Below are 19,499 nucleotides of genomic sequence, written 5' to 3' on the forward strand. Positions count from 1 at the left end.
GAGCTTCCACTCCCCCACTGCCCCAAGGCCCTCAAACGCTGCCTGGGGTTCTTTTACTACGCCCAGTGGGTCCCACAATACGCGGACAAGGCCCGCCCACTGATCCAGTCCACGCAATTTCCCCTCACGGCCGAGGCACAACAGGCCTTCGCCCGTATTCGCTCAGACATAGCCAAGGCCGGGATGCACGCAGTAGACGAGACACTGCCCTTCCAAGTAGAGAGCGACGCTTCAGATATCGCCCTTGCCGCCACTCTAAACCAGGCAGGCAGACCCGTGGCATTCTTTTTCCGCACCCTCCATGCCTCCGAAATTCGTCATTCGTCTGTTGAAAAGGAGGCCCAGGCAATCGTTGAAGCGGTGCGGCACTGGAGGCATTACCTGGCCGGCAGGGGGTTCTCCCTCCTCACTGACCAACGGTCGGTAGCCTTCATGTTTTTTTAAAAATAATTTTTATTCAAATTTTTCAACAACAAATTTTCTCCCAACAATAAAGTAAACAGGTGTAGAAATAAATCAAAAGAGAAGTCCCCCCAGTACAAAGCAATAAATTAATAACTTAATAATACAAAAAAGAAGAAAATAGCAAACACACCGACTCAAAAACAAACCCCCTTAACAAACCCTGATCCCACCCCTTCTTACCACCACCCCACCCCCCGCCCACGTCCCATCGTCGATCTCTTCCCCAGCTCCTCCTCCCACTTCGCTTTCAGCTCTTCCACCGAGATCTCCTCCTCTTCCTGCATCATCTGATAAATTGCCGAGATCCTACCCTCACCGACCCACGTCCCCGAGAGCACCCTATCCTGCACCCCCCTTGGCGGCAGCAGCGGGAACTCCGCCATCTGCCGCTTAACAAACGCCCTAATCTGCATATACCTGAAAGCATTCCCGGGGGGAGGCCCCACTACCCCTCCAACTCCTCTAAAGTTACAAACTTCCCGTCGAGGAAAAGGTCCCCCATCCGCCTGATGCCTGCCTTATGCCAACTCAAAAACCCACCATCTATTCTCCCTGGTGCAAAGTGAAGGCCTTCACTTCCCCCCTATGCCACCTCCACTGCCCCCAAAGTGTGAGGGACGCCACCACTACCGGACTCGTAGAGTACCTTGCCGGGGGGAGTGGGAGCGGGGCCGTCACCAATGCCTCCAAACTCGTACCCACACAGGACACCATCTCCAACCTCTTCCATGCGGCACCCTCCCCCTCCATCACCCACCTGCGAATCATTGCCACCTTCGCAGCCCAGTAATACCCACACAAGTTGGGCAATGCATAGCCGCCTACCTACCTTCCTCGCTCCAGGAATACCCTCCTCACTCTCGGGGTCTTCCGCGCCCACACGAATCCCAGAATACTCTTATTAACCCTCTTTAAAAAAGCCTTCGGAATCAATATGGGGAGGCACTCAAAAAGAAACAAAAACCTCGGGAGCACCGTCATCTTAACTGACTGGACCCTACCCGCCAAAGAGAGTGGCAACACATCCCACCTCCTGAACTCCTCCTACATCTGTTCCACCAGCCTCGAAAAGTTTAGCCTGTGCAGGGCCTCCCAGCCCCTAGCTATCTGGACACCAAGATATCTAAAGCTCCTCTCCGCCCTCTTCAACGGGAGCTCTCCTATCTCCCTCTCCTGGTCCCCCAGGTGCAGCACAAACAGCTCACTCTTCCCCACATAGAGCTTGTAGCCCGAAAAATCCCCAAACTCCCCAAGTATCTTCAACACCTCTGGCATCCCCCCCGCCAGATCCGCGATGTACACCAGTAAATCATATGCGTACAGCGACAACCGGTGCCCCCCCCTCCGCCCCGGCACAATCACCCTCCAGTACTTCGAATCCCTCAGCGCCATGGCCAAGGGCTCAATCGCTAACACGATGAGCAGGGGAGACAAGGGGCACCCCTGCCTCGTCCCCGGGAAAGCCGAAGGTCCTCTGACCTCCTCCCATTCGTCACCACACTCGCTACCAGGGAGCTATACAGCAACCTGACCCAGCTGATGAATCCCTCACCAAACCCAAACCTCCTCAGCACTTCCCACAGGTAGCTCCACTCCACCCTGTCAAAAGCTTTCTCCGCATCCATCGATGCTACTATTTCCGCCTTCCCAGCCACCGACGCCATCATCATAACATTGAGAAGCCGCCGTACGTTGACATTCAGCTGCCTCCCCTTCACAAACCCCGTTTGGTCCTCATGAATAACCATCGGGACCACATCTTCCACCCTCCTGGACAGTACCTTAGCCAACAACTTTGCATCCACGTTGAGGAGCGAAATCGGCCTGTAAGAGCCACACTGGAGGGGGTCCTTATCCCGCTTCAGGATCAGTGAGATTATTGCTCTAGACATCGTCGGGGGCAGAGCCCCCCCTTCCCTCGCCTCATTCAGGGTCCTCACAAGCAGCGGGCCCAGCAGATCTGAAAACTTCTTATAAAACTCCAACGGGAACCCATCAGGTCCCGGTGCTTTCCCTGTCTGCATGCTCCCCAACGCGTCCATCAGCTCCTCCAACTCGATTGGGGCCCCCAGACCCTCCACCCGATCATCCTCTACTCTTGGGAACTCCAGCTTATCCAGAAAGCGGTCCATCCCACCCACCTCCCTCCCTAGGGGGCACCGCCCGGTACAGCCCCTTGTAAAAGGATCTGAACACCCCATTAATGTCCCTGCCACTCCGCACCAAGTTCCCTCCTGCATCTGTGACTCCCCCTATCTCTCTCGCTGCCTCCCGCTTCCAGAGCTGGTGGGCCAGCATCCGACTTGCCTTCTCCCCGTACTCATACCGCCCCCTGCGCCCTCCTCCACTGTGCCTCCACATTCCGGGTGGTCAGTATATCAAACTCCGCTTGGAGACTGCGACGCTACCTCAAAAGCCCCTCCTCCGGGACATCCGCATCCCTCGTGTCCACCCTTACCATTTCATCCACCAGCCTCTCCGTCTCAACCTTCTCTCCCCTCTCCCTGTGCGCCCGAATGGATATCAGCTCACCTCTAACCACTGCCTTCAGCGCTTCCCAAGCCACCCCAACTTGCACCTCCCCGTTATCGTTGGCTTCCCGACCGACCCGCCCACATACTTCCTCCTCTGCCAGAAGCCCCACATCTAACCTCCACAGCGGGCGCTGATCCTTCCCCTCCCCCAGCTCCAGGTCCACCAAATGCGGAGCATGGTCAGAAATGGCTATCGCCAAATACTCCACCCCCACCACTCTCGGGATTAGCGCCCTGCTGAGAACAAAAAAGTCAATCCGGGAATAAGCCTTGTGGACATGGGAGAAAAAGGAGAACTCACTACCACCCGGCTTCAAAAACCTCCAAGGGTCTACCCCTCCCATCTGATCCATGAACCCCCTCAGCACCGAGGCCGCCGCCGGCCTCTTACCCGTCCTAGACTGTGAACGATCCAGAGCCGGATCCAACACAGTATTAAGGTCCCCTCCCAAGATCAGACCCCCCATCTCCAGGTCCGGGATCTGGCTCAGCATTCGCCGCATGAAGCCCGCATCGTCCCAGTTGGGGGCGTACACATTGACCAGAACCACCCGCTCCCCTGAAGTCTACCACTCACCATTACGTATCTACCTGCACTGTCCGCCACCACACTCGACACAACAACCGACAAGCTCTTGCCAACTAAGATCGCCACCCCTCGATTCTTCGCATCAAGCCCAGAGTGAAACACCTGCCCCACCCGGCCTCTTCTCAGCCTCACCTGATCCGCCACCTTAAGGTGCGTCTCCTGGAGCATAGCCACGTCCGCTCCCAGCCCCTTCAGCTGTGCCAAGACCCGGGACCACTTCACCGGTCCATTCAGCCCCCTCACGTTCCATGTGACCAGTCGAATCTGGGGGGTCTTCCCTCTCCCTCTGCGCCGGTCAGCCATAGCTCTCCCTCGGCTCACCACGTGCCCGGAGAATCCCCCAGGCCCGTTTCCCACGGTGGCAGACCCCCCCCCCCCCCTCCCCCCAACCTCCCCCTTCACCAGGCGTTCCCCGACGGCCCCTGCAGCAGCAACCCGGAACCCCCCCTCTACTGCCCCCCCCTCCCACCCCCCAAGCTAGGGTCCCCCTAGCTGCGTAACCTCTACCATTGTACTTCCGTAAGTCAGCCGACTCCTGCTGACCCCGGCTTCTCCCGCCATCCCGACACCCCCCCCCCCCCCCCCCCCCCGATGAAACACAACCACCATTCCCCCCCCCTCCCAGTGCCGGCCCCGCCCGCTACTGAAGAAAACCCGCGCTTCCATCCCAAACCCCGCCCCCCCCCCGACCCAACACGCGGGAAAAAGACGGGCACATGACCCAGCGGGACCGCGAACAGCTCCCCAACCCTCCACCAGTGAAAAAACTAAAAAGCACCCCAATAAATAAATAACAGCCCCAAAAAGCGAAAAAGCAGAACAGCAAAAAGGCAACATCAAACACAGCCAATAAAAACGAAAGGATTCCAAGGAGGACAGAGCCTCCGGACTATGTACATCATTCCCCAGCCTCCCCAGTCCTCAGTTTGAGTCCAACTTCTCTGCCTGAACAAAGGCCCAGGCCTCCTCCGGAGAATCAAAGTAGAGCTGGCGGTTCTTGTAAGTGACCCAGAGGCGAGCCGGCTGTAGCAGGCCAAACTTCACCCCCTTCCTATGAAGCACTCCCTTCGTCCGATTGAAACCAGCCCTTCTCTTCGCCACCTCGGCGCTCCAGTCCTGATAAATCCTGATCTCCGCGTTCTCCCACCTGCTGCTTCTTTCCTTCTTCGCCCATCTCAGCACACACTCACTGTCAACGAAGCGGTGAAAGTGGACCAGCACAGCCCTAGGCGGCTCGCACGGCCTGGGCTTCCTCAACAGCACTCGATGGGCCCCCTCCAGCTCCAAGGGTCCTTGGGACGACCCCGCGCCCATTAACGAGTTCAGCATCACAACCACGTAGGCCCCCAAATCCGAACCTTCCAGCCCCTCCGGGAGGCCCAGAATCCGCAAGTTCTTCTGACGGGAGCGGTTCTCCATCTCCTCCATCCTTGCCAGCCATTTCTTGTGAAGCACCTCGTGCGACTCCACCTTCACTGCCAGGCCCAGGAGTTCGTCCCCGCTCTCCGAGGCCTTTTGCTGTAGCTCTCGGATCTCCGCACCCTGAGCCGTCTGAGTCGCCATGAGCTTGTCCAGCGAGGCCTTAAACGGTTCCGAGATCTCAGCCTTCAGCTCTCTGAAGCAGCAATGGAGCAGCTCCTACTGCTGCCACGCTGCCTGTTCCCCGCCCGCTGCCATCTTGTTTTTCCTGCCTCGCACCTTCCTCTGCTCCAAAGCCGATTTTTTGACCGCTCCGCTCCTGGTCCAGTCCATCCACCGGCAGATAAGCATAGTGGATGCGTTTCCACCCGGGGAAAAGTCCAACCAGCACCGCTGGGGGCCCTAAAAAGAGCCCATAAGACCAAAAATAGCGGGAGCTACCGAACGTGCGGTTTAGCTCCGCATCACCGCAACCGGAAGTCGTAGCCTTCATGCTTGTACCACCTTATCAAAGCCCGCAATCTGCCCTACTCCGTCGAGGAAGTACGGACAGTCACCAGAGACTGCCAGGTCTGTGCGGAGTGCAAGCCGCACTTCTACCGGCCAGACCGTGCGCGCCTGGTGAAAGCGTCCCGCCCTTTTGAATGCCTCAGCGTGGATTTCAAAGGGCCCCTCCCCTCCACTGACCGCAACACCTACATCCTTAGTGTGGTCGATGAATTTTCGAGGTTCCCCTTCGCCATCCCATGCCCGGATATGACGTCTGCCATCGTCATCAGGGCCATCAATTAAACGCGAGACGAGTTGCTGAACAAAAGTATGGCTTTAATCTACTAGATGTTAGCCCTGCGGTCGATTACAGTAGAAGGACGACCGCCGGGAGTACTGGGTATTTATTAATTATTATTATTTATTATGTATTAATACTGGGTATTAATTCAGCCTCTCGACCAATCGGGGAGCCGTCACATGACTGGTCTCAACCAACCGGTCGAGAAGACACATGACCGACCAGGGCCAATGGTAAGCCGATGTTCTGCACCAATGGCAGGCAACTATGCTAATCATACCAGGCCCATCCCTCGTTCCCCTGTCCACACTAGAGGACATGGAAGATTTTGGCACGCTCCCGGAGTCGTCCAGCCACTGGCCAGCACCAACACCGCCACCACCGATGCCGTTGACGCCAACACCGCCTGTGCAGACGTCGCCACCACTGCTGCGTCGCTCTCAACGAACCGACCGACCGCCGGTCAGACTCAACCTATGACGGGCACCGGGTTGCAAGATGGACACTTGATTTTTTTCCCCCTCCCCTCTGTAAATAAATCACGGATCATGTACATAGTTTCACGTCACCCCCGCCGGACTCATTCTTAACAGGGGGTGAATGTGGTGATCCACCACTGTATATATATGTGTGTGCCTGTATTAGGGGATATACAGCAGTACCTGCTATTACAGGTTTGCCAGTAAGCCCCTGCCGGCTAGCTCCGCCCACAGGGAGCAGCATAAATATTCATGATTTCTCCTGAGTTGCCATTCTACAGCTGCAGTCGAAGGAATAACATCTCATGGTAATAAAGCCTCTCTTGTACCGATTCGAGTCTTTGTGTGCAATTGTTAGCGCATCAACCTTTTTCTTAAAAAGGATCGCCCTAATCTGGTTGAAGCCTGCTCTTCTCCTGGCCACCTCCACACTCAGGTCTTGGTAAATCTGCAGGATACTGTTGACCCACTTACAGCTCCGTGTCTGCTTGGCCCACTGTAGAATGCTTTCCTTATCCAAGTACCTGTGGAATCCCACCACCATTGCCCTCGGGGGGGGGGGGGGTCTCGCATCCACGGCTTCCTTGCGAGTGCTCTGTGAGCCCTGTCCATCTCCAAGGGTTGGGGGAATGCCCCATCCCCCAGCAGCTTCTCAAACATGTCCGCGATGTATGCCCCAGAGTCCGCTCCTTCGGACCCCTCCGGGAGCCCAACGATTCTCAAGTGCCGGCGGGGCCTATTCTGTGGTCCTCCACCTTCTCCAGGAGCTTCTTCTGCTGGTCTCTCAGCATCCCCACCTCCAACCCCACCGCAGTTTGATGTCCCTCCTGCTCAGCCAGCGCCTTCTCCACCTTCTGGATCGCCCGATCTTGGGCGTCCAATCTAAGCTCCAGCCGCTCAATTGACTATTTTATCGTGTCCAAGCAGTCCCGTTTCTGCTTAGCAACGCCTTCCAGAATAACTTGCATCAGCTGCTCCGTTGACCGCTGGGTCGGCAAACTAGAGGTCCGGTCCTCCGCCATGCTGTCTCCTGCTGCAGCTTCAGCCCAAGCCTTCTCTGTCTTTCTGTTTCTGCCTTTACGAGCACGTCTAGTCTTTTTCTCCATGCACCAATGTGGGAATTCAGTACACAATTGCCTCTGTCATCAGTTTTACAATTCAAGTCCGGTAGAAAATCGGGGGGAAATGTCCAAAAGTCCAACCAGAGGGGGAGCCACCAAATGTGCGACTTACTCCTTCATAGCCGCCACCGGAAGTCCCGTCAGCTTTTTTAAGAAGAAAACTATCTAGGTTTTCTACCTATTTTTCCTTCTCACCCAAGATTTTCCTGAGGGCTTCAGGATTGCAATGTCACGGCTAAATGGGGGTCCCTAGCCCGCTCTTATCTACAGCAACACCAGCAGAGCAATGTTCGCGGAGGCAGCGTCCTAACTCATCACCTCCAGCAAGCTCCCAATAACGCCGGCATCAGGTACGTGACCTTGTGGCTTCCTCAAAATGGAGGTGTCCTCGGAAGCATAAAAATAATTAAATATTTCAGAAGGAAGGTGGCTGCAAGTCCATTGGATCAGAGAAGAAATCCCTTTGGTTAGATTGTCGGGACTACGGGGATGGCCTTTGATGCTTCCCTTTGCTTCCAGAGAGAGCTTCCAGCTCTGATGGCACAGCACATTAGCCCACCCAGGGAGGCTGCCATCATTAGGCTGGAATTCTCCCGAAACGGCTGGGGACACTCAGCTTCAGGCAAAGTGCTGGCGTGGCTGGATAATTGGTCCTAACTGGGAACTTAACTATGTGATTTGGCCACCTGCCCCCGTGGTGCGGGCAGCCAATCCACTTGCCCATCCCTGGGTAACGTCCCAGCCCAGAATGTGTCAGGAGCCTAACCAGACTCCCCACTATTTCCTTGGCACCCCCAGCCTTCACCTCAAAGCCCACCACCTTTTTCAGGGCCTCTTGAGACTGAACCTTAAGTGCAGTACTGTATGAAAATGAAATGAAAATGAAAATCGCTTATTGTCACAAGTAGGCTTCAAATGAAGTTAGTGGGAACTGTTCGGGGAGGCTGGTACAGGAACTATAGTTTATATTGTTACTGAATTTGCTGAGTTGCTTGACGGTGCAAAATGTTATTTTGCAGCTTCCCTTTCACAGCTATATGTCCATTGTTAATTACTGGAACCTCAATCCATCTACGGCCTGGTGAGGTCAATGACGAAATCAGGGACCTGGTCAACATGCAGCAATGGTTCACCTCCTAGACAAACTACATGACACAATAAATTGCTGGGAACCAATGCTGAAAGTCAGATACAAGTTAGCTGCAACTTCTAAACCATTAATTGAACTTTTAAAAATAATCTTCTTCCATGGCTATGAAAAGTAATCCCTGATGTCTGTACATTTGCTTTGGAAGAGTTTACATGCAGAACCATTAGTTAACATTGCAGATTGTTACTTCATTTAGCGAGTGTTAATCCTTACTGATGAAAATAATAATCGGCTTCAAATGCTGAGACCTCAGCAGCAGGTACATCTCAAGAATAGTACCCTGGAGAAAACAGTAATTCTCTGGAAGTCTTTGGACTTAATCCTTTGCTAAACAGAGGTCATGTGATGTTTAATGTAGTTTGATGGCCTGTGGAAGGTAGTGTTGCTGAATGCTGGTCTGAGGAAATGATTGGGAGATGTTAGAGTGCATCAACGCGATGGTGCAAACCATGGGGAACCACGGCAAAGCCAGATGATGCAGGGTCAGCTGGGCCTTGAACCATCTGCCTCTCCGCAACATGGTGAACCCCAGGGCCTTGTAGGCTCTGGGCAGGAGGAAGGACTGCTGAGTGCCAACCCGGACATGGTCCCATGGGTTGGCGACAGTGGCCGCCAGCGAGCCGCCGCTTTTTGTCAGTCTAACACCCTCTCCCAATGCCGTCCAGATATTGAATACTACGGCAGGGATTTTAGACCCAGAAATTTCCCTAGCGGTGCTGCTGCTCGGCTGGGTGGCCAGACGCTGGAGACAGCGGTAGCAGCAGCAGCGTCTGCAGATGCTCGATGCGGCAGACCATGTGCCGGACCCCACACCACACCCTGAGGATTCGGCCACCCATCAGGCCATGGAGGGACCCACAGGGGGAGTCTCGCAACAACCTAGGGTGTACAGGCATCATTAGTCGTTTGACAGATGACAGACAGCATGTGCCACAAGAAACTCGGCCTCAACAAGGAGATGATGCGGCACCTGTGTCATCTCCTCGCGTACTTGGCATCACTTGGTGGAGGAGAACACCCCCTCCTGGTTGCCATCAAGGTCACTGCAGCTTTGAACTTTTATGTCTCAGGATCATTATAGGGCTTGAGTGGGGACCTCTGTGTGGCATCTGACAGGCCACAGGTGCATCCAACAGGTCACGGGTGATCTGTTTGTCCGGATGGAAAACAACATCATCTTTGACATGGACCAAGCCCAACAAGATGCTCCGGCAGCAGGTTTCTTCACCATCAGGTCTATGGGGTAATAGATTATACGCATGTTGCCCTGCGCTCACCGGGCCATCTGGGTGTGCCCTACGTTAACAGAAAGGGGTTCCATTCCCTGAACATACAGCACGTGTGCGACCATCAGATGAAGATCATGCACGTGAGTGCACCCTTCCCGGGAGAGACAACTAAATCCTGGGGCAGTCGGTCATCACCGGCCTCTTCTAGGACTACCTCAGGATGGACTGCTGGCTCTTGGGGTGTTAAGGTGTACCTGCTAATGACCTGGCTAATGACGCCAGTACTGAGGATTGAGGCTGGAGGCTGAAGTGTAGACCCAGTACAATGAGGCCCATGTAGCCACTCAGGCTGTGATTGAGTGGGGCATTGGACACCTCAAGATGCAGTTCTGATGCCTTGACTGCTCCAGTGGTGCACTCCAGTACACCCCCCAGAGGGCCGCCCGCTTTGTGGTGGTCTGTTTTTCCGGCCATAACCTTGCACAGCAGCGGGGCAACAAGCTGGACGTTGGTAATGAGGAACATGCAGCCAGAACGCCCTGCCCATGCACTCCCGGCTGCAGTGGGCTCTCCTCACCGGACCCTAGACCCTGTACCCCAGACATCCGCTCATAACATCACCTGGACTGGCATCACAGTCTGATTGGGATGGTCGGCGAATACTCCCACATGCTACATGGCCCGCACACCCACAGGAATCCACTTGGGATGTGTGACGTGCTCACTTAACCACGATTACTAATTCCCTATTAGCAATAGCCTTCAGCCACACAACCAGAGGCCTCAGCAGTCGGTGGGGGTTATGGGTGGTCGGTGGGGCAGACGGGCAGGGACAAGGGTTGCCCCCAGAACAGGTATATACGATCTAGGGGTTGACATGGTGGTGTCGTGTGTGGTGGCCCCCCCCGGTTGCCCACCCAGTGCCTCCAAGTAACTTTGTTTCTGAGTGCAATTCTCCCGCCTTGTTGCGCTCTCGCTCAAAGGAAACGAGGCCGGTGAATAGTGGGAGAGGTCAAAAACGAGATACGTGCCAGGTGCCAAACAGTTTTCAATGCAATCTGCACGCACCTGTAGGCGAAATCGGGGTCTCACCATAGCGTGGCGAGAAACCAATTATCACCACTGAAACACAATTTCCATACGGATAGTGACCTGGGGCCGAGATCGAACCTGAGAGCTCAGCGCCGTGAGGCAGCAGTGCTAACCCCTCCACCACCGTGCCGCCCAAGCCTGCAAATAGTTGATTGCAATAAAGAGCATACTGCTTGGCAACGCTGTCAACTACGTATAAACTGTCAAAAATGGGTTGATGAGTGGAAAATGGAATTCAACTGAAAATGCGTGAGGTGAGGTATTGGGCAAGGCAAACAAGGTAAGGGAATGCATTATGAGCAACAGGACCCCGGGCAGCACTACATTAATAGGAGGTTGCCCCCTGGAAAGAGTGCAAAGGACACTGACCAGGATGTTGCCTACGCTGGAGAGTTTGAGTTAGAAGAGAGATTCAATGGACTGGGGCTGTTTTTCTTGGAGTAGAGGACACTATGTGGGGACATGTCTGAGATGTACAAGATTATGAGGGGCATTGATAGAATAGACAGGAATAAACGTTTCCCCTTGGTGGCGGGAATGACCAGGGGGCATAGATTTAAGCAAGAGGTTTAGAGTGGACGTGAGGGGAAACTTTTTCACCCAGAGGATGGTGGGTGTCTGGAACGCGCTGGCTGCAACGCACTGGCTGAAAGGGTGGTAGAGGCAGAGATCTTCATTACATTTTGGAAGTATTTAGATGTGTATTCCCGTACCAGCCTCCCCGGACAGGCGCGGAATGTGGCGACTAGGGGCTTTTCACAGTAACTTCATTGAAGCCTAATCGTGACAATAAGCGATTTTCATTTTCATTTCATTTCATGTGCACTTGTGATGCCAAGGCATACAAGGCTATGGGTCAAGTGCTGCAAATGGGATTAGAATACTTAGGTGGTTGATTTTGACCGGTGCAGCACACCGAAGGACCTTTGATGTGCTGTAGACCTCTATTGCGACATATTCAAGGATTTTGGAAAGGAAAGGGAAGTTGGGGGTGGGGCACTAGTTTCTGTGCACAAGCAAAGTCAGAATTTCATCAGTGCCACTCGGGAAGATGCCCAGCCAAGATGAACCATCTGTTCCATAGGAAAATCAGAGTTATTCCAATGAAGGACAAACCAGACCAGTTAATTTGTCTTCTGGCAGCTGGTCACAAAGCCACAGAGTGACAAGTATTGGAGAAAATTGGCCTGCCCAGCCCCCTTGATGAGGATTTGATGTGTTACACAAAAAACCCTGAAAATGGGAAGTACAAAATAAGTTAAATTGTCAGGAAACAAAGAGCAGTAACTAATAGGTCTTTTTCAAATTGGCAGGCTTTGAATAATGGGGTACCGCAGGGATCGGTGCGAGGACACCAACTATTCACAATATATATTGATGATTTAGCTGAGATAACAAAATGTGAGATCTCCAAATTTGAAGATGGCACCAAGTTGGGTAGGAGGGTGACTGTGAGGAGGATGCAGTAATCCTTCAGTGTGATTTGAACAAGTTGAGCAGATTAATGGCAGATGCAGTATAATTTGGATAAATGTGAGGTTATCCACTTTGGTGGCAAAAACAATAAGGCAGACTATTAACTGAATGGCCATAAATTAGGAGAGGGGAACGTGCAATGAGATCTGGGTGTCCTCTTACATCAGTCACTTAAGGTAAACATGCAGGTGCAGCAGGTGGTAAAGAATGCAAATCATAGAATTTACAGTGCAGAAGGAGGCCATTTGGTCCATCGACTCGACACATGGCCTTGGAAAGAGCACTCTACTTAAGCCCACACCTCCACCCTATCCCCGTAACCCCACCTAACCTTTTTGGACACTAAGGGCAATTTATCATGGCCAATCCATCTAACCTGCACATCTTTGGACTGAGAGGAATCTGGAGCACCCGGAGGAAACCCACGCACACACAGGGAGAACGTGCAGACTCCGCAGAGACAGTGACCCAAGCCGGGAATTGAACCTGGGACCCTGGGGCTGTGAAGCAACTGTTCTAACCACTGCTACCGTGCTGCTCTTGGCATGCTGGCCTTCATTGAGAGAGGATTTGAGTACAGGAGCAGGGATGTCATGCTGCAATTATACGGGGCCTTGGTGATGCCACACCTGGAATATTGTATGCAGTTTTGGTCTCCTTATCTGAGGAAGGTTTTTCTAGCTCTCGTGGGAGTGCAGCGAAGGTTTACTAGACTGATTCCTGGGATGGCAGGACTGACGTATGAGGAGAGATTGAATCGGTTAGGATTGTATTCGTTGGAGTTCAGAAGAATGAGGGTGGATCTCATAGAAACCTATAAAATTCTAACAGGACTGAACAGGGTAGATGTAGGAAGGACGTTCCCGATGTTGGATGTGCCCAGAACCAGGGGTCACAGTCTGAGGATATGGGTAGACCATTTAGGACAGGGATGGGAAAAAATTCATTCACCAAGAGAGTGGTGAGCCTGTGGAATTCATTACCACAGGAAATAGTTGAGTGCAAAACATTGTATGGTTTCAAGAAGCAGTTCGATGTAGCACTCAGGGCGAAAGGGATCAAAGGATATGGGACAAAGCGCGATTAAGCTATTGAGTTGGATGATTAGCCATGATCATAATGAATAGTGGAGCGGGCTTGAAGGGCCAAAAGGCCTCCTCCTGCTCCTATTTTCTCATTCTTTCTTTTTATGTTACTGAATTGAATTTGTAGAAAATAAAACCAACATAGATTTAGACAAGACTATACAAGTTTAAAAGATAAATGATAGACTTGCTTAAATTCAATTTCAGTTTGCAGAAGCGACCAAAAGAATTGTTGAGAACTGCTTCTGAGAACATGTAAATCTGCAACAACACCAAGTTTAACAGATGGGATACTGCTGGGCTGCCATAAATTCACCTGTAGGCAGAAAACAAATCGGTAATTTTTATGCATTTCAGTTCCAGTTATAGAATAATAGTCTGTTATATAACAGTTCTTGTGATCTTGTGATTAATGGATCGCAATTTATTTAGGGATGCTTAAAATGCACAATGTGATCACCTTTAAAATAACCTGACAATTCAAAAAATCACTTCCATGGGAATAATAAGCTTTACTTAATAGTACATCATCCATCCTTTTAACTTCTGTGGCTACTTTTACATTGCTGAATACATATGAATCGCTATTCATATTCCCTTCTCAATCAGTCTCCTTTAACTTCTCCTGTTAGCTTTTATAAAACCACTTTAATTTTAATTGCCAGTGGCAATAATTCCAGGTCTCACAGGAGTTAGCAAACTCAAAAGTGGAGCCAATCGATTATAAGTGAGATGGATTCAGATCTACACTGTTATGTTAAAATGTTCAGCCCTGTATACAATATGCTAATCAACACAATCACATTAAGTAGAACAGAGGTTTTCTCCATTAATCTAGAGGTCCAAGGTTGTAACACTTAAGCAGCACTTACTCAGCCAACCCCAGCCAGCTCACAACAATGGCGCCAAGAAGACCGGGGATGCAGATCTTGAGATGCTCCTAGACCCAGTGGAGGTCAGGAGAGATATCCTGTTACCCCCAGGGTCCCGGAGAGTCAGTCATAGGCCAGCCAGTACTGACTGGACAAGGTGATGGCGACAGCTGTGAGCACCAGGCGAACTGGCCTCCAGTGCCGGAAAAGGTCAACGGCCTACACCGGCAGCATGAGCGAGTAGGTGCCAATGCCACCCCCCCTCCCCGGAGACCATTCCGCCCCTACGTGAGCATCCACCCCTCCCAACTCTCCATGCGACTCCAAACCCTCTCCCCACCTCCACCCCCTCTCCCTTCAACCCTCCACGCCTTACAATATCCACAATATTTGGCCTCCTTCTGCACCATAAATTCTATGATTCTATGATGATTCACCACTGATGTGCATCCTGGGGACACACCTAGACATATCGGTAGACCTAGGAAGGCAAAGCACATCGAGGATAACATTGTGCACCGGGGGAGGGGATGGAAGGGGGGTGGTGGGGTGGAGGTACCATCGGGAAAGTGGAGAATTGTAAACACAATAAACACCTTTGTGCACAACCAGTTTGATGCACAATGTGGGCCGACCTCCGAACCCTTAGTCCATCTCTCCAGGCAAGTCCCCTACCTGTAGAACGCACCCACCCTCTGGCCGTGGGCATGTCGTCCGGTTCGGATGTTGGCTTCTGCACGTGTGGTGTTGCCTTCCGCTGTGTTCAGGCACAGTCTTCAGGCATCAAGGTGTGATTGGGATGCTCGGCAATGACCCCCATATGCTACATGGCCCACCCTCTCATTGGAATCCACTAGGGTTGCATGAAGTCCTCACTCAACCACGATTGCCAATTCCCTATTCGCAATAGCCTTCAGCCGCGTCGCCAGAGGCCTCGGCAGTCATGGGGGTTATGAGTGGTTAGTGGGGCAGACAGGCAGGTACGAGGGTTGCCCCTGGAACGGATACACAGGATCCAAGGATTGGCATGGGGGTACCACATGCGATTGCCCTCCGGTACCGCCTCCTCCTCCTCTTCCCCACCCCCCTCATGGCAGCCCACCCCTGAAGAGGGTCGTTCTCTCCTCCCCCCACCTCCCAGCACTGGGGTGGCAAGCCTCCGGGCTCTTTGCCTGTGAACAAAGATGGCTACTCACCTCCTTGGCTCCCCACAGAAGTCCTTCCGCCAGGTTCACATATTTAAAAATGTGTACTGATCGGCATCAGTGTGAACACTTGCTGGGGAGGCCGATGAATGATGGGAGGCCGCTGGATATGGGGTTGCTCCTGTTAATTGTATGGAAATAGGGCTTAAGTGGTGATAATTGGTTTCTCGCCACACTACGGCGAGATCCAGATTTCGCCTACGGGAGCGGGCTGGTTGCACTGCAAATTGTTTGGTGCCTGGCGCAGTTCTTGTTTTCGGCCTCTACCACTCGAGCGAGAGCGCAACGAGGCCGGAGAATTGCACCCATAATGTAGGAAAATGTGAAGTTACGCATTTGGTAGGAAGAATAAAGGAGCTGAATATTATTTAAAATGGAGAAAAGCTGCACTAAACTGCAGCACAGAGGGATTTTGGGGTCCTCATGCATAAATTACAAAAAGCTAGCATGCAGGTAATTGGGAAGGCAAATGGAATGTTGACCTTTATTTCAAAGGGAATGGAATATAAAAAACAAGCCCTGTTAAAACTCTGCAAGGCAGTTAAACCACACCTGGAATACTGTGAACAGTTTTGGCCCCCTTATCTAAGGAAATATATACTGGCATTGGAGGCAGTCCAGAGAAGTTCCATCAGGTTGATCCTGGGTATGGAGGGATTTTCTTCTGAGGCGAGGTTGAGTAGATTGGTACTCACTGGAGTTTAGAAGAATGAGAGGTGACTTTATTAAGACCATAAGACATAGGAGCAGAATTAGGCCACTCGGCCCATCGAGTCTGCTTGTGAATCTATGGATTTTTTTTTACTGCAGAGAGCTGCAGAGGCTAGATCATTATGTATGTTCAAGGCTGAGATATACAGATTTATAATCGGTAAGGGAATCAAGGATAATGAGGATTCGGCAGGAAAGAACATTATCCTGTCAAATCAGACATGATCTCATTGAATGGTGGAGCAGACTTGATGCGCTGAGTGGCCTACTTCTGTTCCTAACTCTTATGATCTTTTGGTAAACCCAGTTTTATGGGTATTGAAGGATCAATGAAGGAAGATTGGAAGGAACATAAGCAGGGTCAGCAGGAAACCATGGCCCAAATTAGGTGTGAGGTCATATAAAGTAGGCTTTCAGGAATACACCTACATAACACAGCTGAAATAGCATAAAATGTGCCTGTAATTCAGAGGAGCAAGAAATAAGGAGCAGGGACTCAACAAGAATGTTATCTCTGTTCTGGGGAAACTGACCTACAGCCAAGAAGTAACATATGCTCTTGATAGAAATGAAAGGAATCACAACACTAGGCTTGTGTACAGGTCTAGGCATCAAGCATATGTCTTCAGTTTAAAATTCCTTCATGAAGCACAAGCCCTCTTTCACTCCATGTGCAAATAAATCAAATACAGCACAATCATGCATCAACTGGAGAGGTATACAATTTTCCCCATTGTTCTAATAATAGTCGAGTACAATTGATAGCACTTGAATTACCATTTGTGCATATTGTTATGAACACTAAATGTTACACGAGTTTAAATGGTCCCATTAACAAAAGGTGAAAAAGAATGTTTTTAAAAGGGGATGGTGAATTGAAGATAAGCACCTTAGCTCAAAGCCATGCCCATGATCCAGTTGCCATGGGGTGAGAAACTCAAACAGAAACAATCCCTACAGTGCAGGAGACCATTCGGCCCATAGAGTTTGCACCGATCCTCTGAAGGAGCACCCTATCTCGACCCACTCCCCCGTCCCAACCCCGTAACGCCATCTAACCTGCTCATCTTTTTAAGGGGCAATTTATCATGGCAAAACATCTAACCTGCACATCTTTGGACTTTGGGAGAAAACCGGAGCACCGAGAGAAACCCATGGAGACACAGAGAGAATGTGTCAGACCGTCACCCAAGGCTATCCCAGAGCTGACGCAATCGATAGGGCGTGGTCGTGAGATTCAGAGGCAGTTGTCAGTAACAAACCAGAAGCTCCAAAGCCGACTGGAATCCAAAAGGCAACGGGCAATGCGTGGCACCGATGCCAACACTGCTAGGATGGTGACCAAAGTGGAGAGTCTGGATCACAACATCAGCAGCATGAGTGGCGGTGTCCAAGGTGTAGCTCAGTCAGTGATAACCATTGCTACGTGCCTGGCCAGCAGGTCCCAGTCACTGGGGTACATGTCCCAGACGCAAGTCGACCTTTCCGAGGTGCTGTGGAGCATGTCCCAGTCTCAGGTGGGTATTTGCTGAGGCGCTGCTGAGCATGACCCAATGGTGGCGCGTCTTGTGGTCAATGTGCAGAAGAGGGTGGCAGAGCAAGGCATGTGCCATTGGAAAATTTGCAGGGGCCCTCCAGCCCCAAGGCCTTTAGATGGCACCCGGCAGGGGCATCGAAGGTCACAGCAGGCTGCCTCCACCTCTGATGTGCCTCCTTGGGAAACAGGTAGTGGTAGAGCTCGGAGGGGAAGGAAGATTGAGGATCACAGAGAGGGCACTGTGTGGGGAGGGGGTGGCACCATTGGTAGTTAAGGAGAGTTGGGGGTCACTATTGTACTTGAAACATGTGAAGCCTCTGTCATGTTATTCCGCACTGTGAGCCGGTCTGTGCCTCCCTCTCCCATTTGCCCTCCCCTGGGCTCAGAGGGCCCAAGGCCCCGGGTTCCCTGCTACAGGAACTGCCCCCCACCACCCTCACAAATGTGCTGCGTGTGAAAGTGTGCTCAGCGAACAGACAGGGGTCAGACTATGGCATAGATTTATGAGTACCACAGCTCAGTTCACATCAGGTTATCATCACCCTCCTGCCTTGTATATAGACCCACTGACAGTGCCAACACAGGCTTATCACCCTGGGTGGAACAAGGCAGGGGGGGTGGGGGTGGTGCAGTGGGCGTGTAGGAAGGGGAGAGGGGAAGAGATGATGGACAAAGACACATCCTATGTGAAGCGGGCGGGGATGAGGGTCACCCAGGTCCTCCGGGCATTCCGTACCCTCGCTGCCAGCTGTCCTCCAGCTGATCCCACGGGTCCTCCAGCCCTTCTTGGTTTGGCTCCTCCTCCTCAAAGGCCGCACATTCCTCCACCTCCAGCACGTAGTTCTGCTGTTGTGCCAGTTTGTGGAGGAAGTAGCAGACCACCACAAAGAAGGCGGCACTCTGGGGGGTGTACTGCAGGGCACCATCAGAGTGGTCGACGCATCGGAACCCGATTTTGAGCAATCCAATGCATCGCTCAAATGACAGCCGTGGTGGCCACATGGGCCTCGTTATAGCGCATCTCCACATTGGTTACTGACCTCTGTACTGGCATCATCAGCCAGGACTTAAATGATACCCCTTATCCCCCAACAGCCAACCGATCATCGTGGGGTGCCCTTTGAAGATGCCGGGGATCTCCGACTACACCAGGATGTAGCTCTCGTGTACACTCCCAGGGAAGCCATGATGTGGAGATGCCGGCATTGGACTGGGGTGAGCACAGTAAGAAGTCTGACAACACCAGGTTAAAGTCCAACATGTTTGTTTCAAACACTAGTTTTCAGAGCACTGCTCATTCCTCAGGGAATGAAGAGGTATGTTCCAGAAACATTATATATAGACAAATTCAAAGATGCAGCACGGTAGCATTGTGGATAGCACAATCGCTTCACAGCTCCAGGGTCCCAGGTTCGATTCCGGCTTGGGTCACTGTCTGTGTGGAGTCTGCACATCCTCCCCGTGCGTGCGTGGGTTTCCTCCGGGTGCTCCGGTTTCCTCCCACAGTCCAAAGATGTGCAGGTTAGGTGGATTGGCCATGATAAATTGCCTTTAGTGTTCAAAATTTCCCTAAGTGTTGGGTGGGGTTACTGGGTTATGGGGATAGGGTGGAGTTGTTGACCTTGGGTCGGGTGCTCTTTCCAAGAGCCGGTGGAGACTCGATGGGCTGAATGGCCTCCTCCTGCACTGTAAATTCTATATGGAAACAATGCTTAGAATGCGAGTATTAGCAGGTGATTAAGTCA

At 52.0% G+C, this 19,499-nt stretch overlaps 1 pseudogene; it reads right to left on the reverse strand.

The window, feature by feature from the left end:
- The window catches only part of LOC119972135, a 106,956-nt pseudogene extending 88,200 nt beyond the window's left edge, over positions 1 to 18,756 (reverse strand).
- Between the last annotated feature and the right edge of the window lie 743 nt (positions 18,757 to 19,499).

The sequence above is a fragment of the Scyliorhinus canicula genome, chromosome 10 (genome assembly GCF_902713615.1).
Source record: "Scyliorhinus canicula chromosome 10, sScyCan1.1, whole genome shotgun sequence".
NCBI classification, from domain to species: domain Eukaryota; kingdom Metazoa; phylum Chordata; class Chondrichthyes; order Carcharhiniformes; family Scyliorhinidae; genus Scyliorhinus; species Scyliorhinus canicula.